Raw genomic sequence first — 8,133 nt, forward strand, 5'->3', positions numbered from 1 at the left:
TGGTAAATTGTAGTAATATCATAGATGTCTATAAATTTCTGACAATATATAGTAATTTTACAGGTAAATATAATAAATTGCCAAAAATTACCCACACTCAAACGTTAGACATTTTAACAAATTTCCGAAAAATAATAAAATCTTCGGTAATTTATTGTCATTTGTGGTGATATTTCATGTAAATTCTGGTAACTAACCATTAATTGCCCGAAATGCAATTTTAACATATCTGAAGATTTCCGAAAATTTATAGAAATTTTCAGTAAATTATGGTAATTTTACAGGTAAATATGGAAACTTACCATAAATTAGAAAAAATTCAATTTTAAACATTTTTATAAATTTCCGGAAATATATATGAAATTTTCGCTAATTTATAGTAATTTGTGGTGATATCAAAGGTATTTCATGGTAACTTACCATAAATTTCCCAAAATGTAATGTATAATACTAATAAATTTCCGGAAATTTATGGAAATTTTCGGTAAATTTGGAAGTTTTACTGATAAATATGGAAAATTACCTTAAATTAGCCAAAATTCAATTTCAATCATTTTAATATATTTCGGGACATTTTTGGAAATTTATCGTAATATGTGGTGATATTACAGGTAATTTCTGGTAACTTACCGTAAATTGCCCAAACTGCAATTTAAACATACCAATAAACTTCAAGAAATTTATGGAAATTTTCGGTTATTTATGTACATTTTATAGATAAATACGGCAAATTACTATAAATTAGCCAAAATTCAATTTTAAACAATTTTATAAATTTGCCGAAATCTATGAAATTTTCGTAATTTATGGTAACTTGTGGTGATATTACAGGTAATTTCTGGTATCTTCCCAAACATTGTCCAAAATGCGATTTTAACATACCAACAAATTACCGGAAATACATGGAGATTTTTGGTTATTTATGGTAATTTTACAGGTAAATATGGCAACTCACCATAAATCAGCCAACTTTCAATTTCAAACATTTTTATAAAGTTTCGGAAATTAATTAAATTTTTCGTAATTTATGGTAATATGACAGGTAATTTATGATAACTTAAGATAAATTACCCAAATGAACTTTGAAAATTTCCTAGATTCCATGAATTCACTGAATAGCGTAAACAGGTCTTGAAATATCCAGCTGCTAAGATGATACAGAAGTGATACTGGCTGCTTCACTTGCATTGTAAAATTCCAATACATGTACGGTACAATACAAATGCAGGCATTTGAAAACTACGACAAGATGCATTGTAGCGTTACCATACGTTTCGTAAATAAACTTCCAATACATGTAGTGGGAGTTTCCAACAGAAATTTTTAACAGTGTAGCTAGTAAAGAATTCAAATGAAATTTATTAATCTATCAGAAAAATATATTTAATTTTTTCTGAATATTTTTAAAATTTTCAAAACTATATAACTTTTCTAATTGTGATCGAAATTAAAAATTTTATTTGAATAACGTACAGACAGACTTACATCAACAGAATTTTATGATTTTCAAACTGTGTGAGTGCCGAAACGTAAATATCAATTAAAAACCAGAGACCGAAAATTTGGACGATTACATTACACTCTCATGAATGAGAATGTAAAAATTAAAGTTCATTAAATTCAGAAGAGCCCGACGCTTCGAAGTTTTGTCTGAGAAAACTGTATTTTTGTACATAACAGTTTTTTACGTTTTAAAAAATAATTAGGTAAACTTTATATTATCTATAAATGAATGTATAGAGAATCATCGAATACAAATAATTTGCTCATTATTCGATTTATTTGTTATCAACAAATTTTATGAGCAAATTAGCATTGGTGAAAATATCGGTAAAAAATGTTCTCTTTGCTAAAAGTGCATCATATGAATGTACAAATGACATTTAATCACAAACCTAATTGAAAAGTTTATAATAACCATTGTTAGAAGCAATTCTTGTGGCAAAATATTAAAATTTAAGATTTTTTCAAATTATAATTTCGTTCAATCGCCAGAACGACTTCAGATATTCCTTAAAATAATAAATATTTAATAATATTTGATAAAATATAACAATTTAATTTTTTATAACCAAATTATATAAACAAATTCGTATAATAAACAATTTAGATCAACAAGTTTCCAATAGCTTAAAACACTTCCAGTGCAAACAAAATTTTATGCGAAAGGGCCAAAATTTTGAATTTGTTTATCTAATTTGTTTATAAAAATTTAAATTGTTATATTTTATCAAATATTAAATGTTTATTATTTTAAGAAATACCTGAAGCCGTATGGCGATTGCAGGAAATTTTAATTTGAAAAAAATCTCAAGATTTCAAAATTTTTCCCCAAGAATTGTTTATAAGAATGATTACTATAAACTTTTAAATTAGTTTTTTTAATTTAATGTCATTCCTACATTAATATGAAGCACTTTTAGCAACAACAAAAATTCGTTTATAACAAATGAATAAAATAATAAACAAATTATTTGCATTCTATGAGTCTCTAAATGTCCATTTAAGGCAATATAAAGCTTTCCCGATCAGTTATTAAAGCGTAAAAAATTTTTATGTACAAAATTTAAGTTTTTTTATGCTTTGAGTGGAAAAATTATTAATAACCAAATAGAGGATACAAAAGCGCTGAGCTTCAAGCTCTTTCAAATGTAATTAGCTTTGATTTAAAAAAAAAATCAAAATCGGACCAAAATTGAAGGCTCTGGACATTTTGGAACGAAAAAAGTGCATTTGCTCCAACTGTGCGGCATATCGAGACAATAAGTCATCTCGGATAAACGAGCTCGATAGAATAACGACGTGTTTACCAGAACGAAGTGATTAACTACTGCTAAATGTTGCATTGCAATTCTATGGATTTTTGAAGGCATAACACAATCGGGAAAGTCGGCGATAGATTCGAAGACCATTGAAGCCGCTTAGCCGGGATCTTACAGCAGTAATATTTAAAAATGTTTTAATGTTATTAAAAAATTCATTTATCCTGGAGTGAAAAAATTTGTCCCGTTATCACATTATATCGCCTGCTTTTCATATCTCAATCTTCAAATCTTTTACACGGCTGTAATAAGAAGATATAAAAGGTATAATAATCAAATTTGTTCTGTGAAAATACTTGCGAAATTTATATTTGTATCAGTTTGATCAATGGTAAGTAGAAATATTATAGACATAATTTTAATTACATCAATTTACCAATATAGATTTTGATATTAATATAAATATTTTTGATTCTTCTTTAAAATTAAAGCAATACTAGAATTTTCGTACATTAAAATGGGGCTATTGTTTCCTAAACTTACTCATTAACCGTTAACTGGCACTGTGGGTAAAAAAGACCCCAACAAGTCTTTGAGCTCGAATTAACCGTACTAAATTCGAGAAAATTAACCATGTGTCGACTTTTACCAGTAATTGACATCACTAACTAAAGGTAAAGTGAGTTAGTATAGAGCAGCGAACATCAGCATACGTTCGGCACCCGCTCAAAGTAGACCTTTTAAAAATATGGGGTCTCAAATACCCGTTGTGCCGTCAGTGAGCAAAAAAGTGATTTTCAACAAAAACTTGTGCCATTGACACTAGTGATTTTCGTTCCACTTCCAACGCAAGTTTATCATCTAAAATGAAATACATTTCTTTCATTATTTCATAGACTCTTGCTCTTGCAGATGGCCTAAAATTTATGGCGATGCTTGCTTCGCAAACAAACAATCACGTGCTATCGCCCGATATGCCATGAGCACCGCACAGGCCTTTGCAGCGACTGTAGGTTTGCAAGAATAATTATTACTTGGAAAAACTGTTATTATGTTAATTTTGTATTTTTTATTTTTTGTTAACTATTTTTGCGCATTCAAATCAAAATAAATTGATTTTAAAATTGAAAAATATGGTGTTTTCTTTGACCATATAATCGAGTTTTCGTTTTGCAAAATAAATATCTTTTTTGGAAGCATCAATAATGCAGTAATTTTTTTCTTATAGTGTAGTATCTAAAGAATATAACTAATTACTATAAAAAAGATTCCATTTCAAAAACATATCTTAAACTATATTATATATTTTTATGTGCCAAAATATTCAATACCGGCTGCGCGGGACATGCTTGAACAAATGGGGTGAATAACACCCATTGTGCCATTCTCGTGATAAAAAAGAGTTGTGCCAGTTAAGGGTTAATGTAGTTTAATTTTCGATATATTGGATCGATCTATACTTTCGCGGGAATACAAAGTAATAATATAAGATGTTTATAGAAACCGGGCCAGTTTTAACTGGAAATTACTTAAAATAAATTTAGAGGGTGAAGACTGCGAAAAATCACAGGTAAATTATATTTTAATTATTGCAATAGATCGCGTTCCTCAATATATCCATTGGGGTGCCTATCGAACATTGTTTGCTGTTTTTGTAAAACCTTGAATCGGAATTTTCTTGTTTTTGTTAAATCCCATATTTTTTCCACAAACAGAAACTTTCTTAAGATTTCAAATTTTCATTTTTACAACCTTAACCATCCTATCTTATAAAATGCAGCGAATATTTAAAATAATATGTGAATTGTAAATAAAAAAATTGAAATAATCCATAAAAGATACATTTTATTATGTCTCGGAGATATGACGAGCATCATGATACATTTTTTTAAGAATTTTTTTTTTGATTCAATCTCGAGCGGTTGGGAAAAGATTACACAGGCTCACAAACAAAATTTGTCTGAACTGCTTACAAGACGAGTGTATCCTTATGGATTTTGAACTGTTGAATCCGAATCCGACCTCGGAATTGGGATTCAACAGTAAAATTTCTCCCTGGTCTAGGCAAAAAGTAAAAAAATCAAGGGAATTCAGGAATCTGCGAAGGTGATAATTGTAAAATAGCAGAATGTCTGTATTTTACAGCTAATAAATGCACTTTTATGTATTTGAGCCACTAAACCCACATGCAACATCAGAAATTCCCCTAGGCGTCAGATTTTTCACTGGCCTAGAAGAAAAACTTAAAATCAAGAGAATTCTGGGGCCTGCTGATGTAATATTTGTACGATGGCAAGGTAACTTGAACCTTTACGTTTACTGAGTAGCTGAATTTAAATTGGACCTCTAAATCAATCTGCAGGGCGCCATATTTCCTCTAGACTAGGGAAACTAGTAGGAAACTGAGAAAAACTTACGGTTTTACGTAGGGTATGTTCATATACATTTATATTGATTAAAGTTTGTGACATAACTTCGTCATGTATTTCGGGTCGCTTAGTACAAGTGTAGCCTCAGAACGTCTCTACAGAGTTTCTGTTTTCCCCCACACAAGGAGAATGGTCGAAAATTAAAGAGAAGCTTAGGGTTATACGCAGACTACATTTACGTGCACAAAAGACGATGAATAAATACCAAATATTTTCGTCTTTCAAGTTGCAGGGTTGAAAACTTACATAGGTTCACTTCTTAGTGCCGCAATTTTTCCCTAGCCTACGGGAAATAGTGGAAAATTAAGAGAAATATCAGGTTATAATTACAATGTGTGCGCAATGATTGCGTATTGACTCGCACGCGTGCGGATTGACCCGCACGCCACGCCATCACCCGAGTAGATATATGCGCAGTCAGTTGCGACGCATATCGCTCGTACGCGTGAAGGTCGCACGCATGACGGTGACATGCGAGCTCTAAATTTATGCTTTATGTTAAACGCAACCCATTATTCATTCAAACTAGGGAAATTTCTCATAGCAATAATAAAGAATATTGTTTTTATTATTTGATTTAGTAGATTTCGAAAAATTAAAAAAGCACGATACTAAAATACAAAATTAAGGTGATGCTTGGACGCAATTGACGTCAAAACTGCGTTGATCAAAGGAACTTGTATCCAAAAAAACCCAAAGCGTCAACATCGGCAAACACTTCACTTTAAGTATATTATAATAAAACGCGGAAGTACAGCGGTTAAAACTTTGAGTTTGAGGCCTAAAAATACGAACTTACGCGTGCTGATGGCAGGAGACTGCGTTGGTCAGTGAGGGTCAGGGGGAGCGGGGAGACTAAGTGAGTGCGTCGCGCAACGTCCATCAAAATTTTCAACAACTGAGCGCGCTTTTTAAACTTGTTATCTCAACTTAAAAGAATGAACATCATTCTAAAATGGATCAAAATTCAATTAAAGATTAAAAATGTATTAATTTATTTAAAAAATAAGTACTTAAAGATAGAAAAATTTTATTAAGAATTAACGATGCATTTCTGCAAATACTTCAACAAATTTCTAAACAGCGATTCTAAATTTTATGCAATTAAAATTACAAATTGCAGTTATGAAAAAGAAGTGAATCAAAATTATAATTTTACTTACAACGTCATTTAAGAAAAAAATCATTTAACGATATTTCGAGGATTGAATTATGTGATTATAATGGGATTAATTATTGATTGACGGCAGGATGGACGCGCAAGAATGCGTCGTAGACAGCCTGCCATACGCTCTACACTCTCAGAAATTTCCTCTTAACGATAAAGGAATAATTTTAAGGCCATGTGATGAGTGTAACAGCTGATCAAGTCTGCCCTAAGAACAATATTTTTTCACCCATACTGAAAAATAAAAGTTTAAATAACGCGGAAATTTTTTTCGGGAAATGTTAATAAATATTAAAGGATCGTTTGTGGCCTTGCAGAGAATTAGAGGAAGAAAAAAGTTTATTTACGCAAATAACGATTATCGGCGGACACATTTAGGTCTTACAGCAGAAGTTTGACTTTGACTTTCTCTGACGGTAATCATGCAATCTGTTTTACCCACAGACCCCTAGAAGTTCGAACTTGTCTACTCGCTGCGCTAGTGCTGCTTTGACACAGCTGATATCAGACTGATACGTATGTCAGACCAAATATGTTTATTTGCATTTCAAGTGCAAACATTAGTTTTTGCATTATTGGTGCATAATGTTCGTGAGCGATTTTTGTTGTTTTGCCCCACTTTCATAAATAAAAAGCCCATAGCTAGCCTATTGACAACATTGCAAATTGCTTGCATGGTTTGACGACAGCACGGTCGGTATTTCTCCAAAATAGAAAGTAAAAAAAAACTTTTTTCACTATTCTAAATATTTAGGACCAGAGAGAAATTGTTGCATGCCTTCTATTTATCGTGCCAAATTTTTAACACAATATCTCATTCCGTGTGGACGTAAGTTGGGAAAGAAAACTTTCACTGGTATTTTCTTCAAAAAAAAATTTTTCTTAAAATTTTCACCGGAACAAAGCGGAGACATGGACTTTATTATCTCTTCTTTCATTTCCCAAACATTCAGAGCGATATCTCATTTCATTTAGACGTAAGTTGGGAAAGAAAAATTGAAGACCAGGTTTGGTCACGTGCCCCTCTCGTCACATGGCCTTAAGGTTGAAGTGCCATCGTTTGAGAATTAAGTTTGAAAACAGATCCTTTAACGGTTAAAGTGCGAGTCGTTTAACCAAGAATCGTTTCAACGATATAAAGTAGAAGCGATTCTACTTTAATGCGTAGAAAGCGCAGTTTAGCGGTTAAAGTGGGACGTACTCTGAGCGAAAAATAATTTACGCGCATACGTGGAATCGTATCACGGCGCTTTTAAAATGCAATCGTTTAATCAGTAAAGTGCATACTTTTAGCGTTAAACTAGATCGTTTAAGAGTGAAACGAATGTGCTTTTAAAATATTCTACTTTAACGATTAAAGGACCGACTTTATCGTTTAGAGGGTGTTACGTCGTAACAATTTATTTATAATTTAATTTTTATCTAAGTAGTTTTCTACAAGATTTCCATTTATTATTTTATTTTTTGAATTGTATTCAGCCTTCTAAATTTATTATTCCTTCGACAAGGGGACGTGCAACATCTGCTATTTTTCTTATGTATATTTTTATTAAGTGTTATTAACGGAAACTTTCACTTTCAAAACCATTCGTCTCAGGGACCTTTAACCTTATTTTATGTTCATCCTTTCGAGGACTCATCTTAGCATATTGTCCCAGCTTAAGGCCTTTTGAGCCGTTTATTACTTATAGCTGTACACATGGGCCCTTGGCCACTTTTACTACAAATTTGGAAAGGTACGAATTTTGTGACGTCAGAAAGAAGGCGTGTCTGC

At 31.5% G+C, this 8,133-nt stretch overlaps 1 protein-coding gene across 2 annotated transcripts in view; it reads left to right on the forward strand.

Annotated features, from left to right (window-relative positions):
• The first annotated feature begins 2,878 nt into the window (after positions 1-2,878).
• Positions 2,879-8,133, forward strand: part of LOC117181735 (peroxisomal acyl-coenzyme A oxidase 3-like) — a 20,252-nt gene continuing 14,997 nt past the window's right edge. For both annotated transcript variants that reach the window (XM_033374696.1, XM_033374697.1), the window contains exon 1: positions 2,879-3,086. The gene's annotated coding sequence lies outside the window, so the exon portion shown is untranslated. The remainder of the gene's footprint in view (positions 3,087-8,133) is intronic.

Source organism: Belonocnema kinseyi, chromosome 10, assembly GCF_010883055.1.
Source record: "Belonocnema kinseyi isolate 2016_QV_RU_SX_M_011 chromosome 10, B_treatae_v1, whole genome shotgun sequence".
Classification (NCBI taxonomy): domain Eukaryota; kingdom Metazoa; phylum Arthropoda; class Insecta; order Hymenoptera; family Cynipidae; genus Belonocnema; species Belonocnema kinseyi.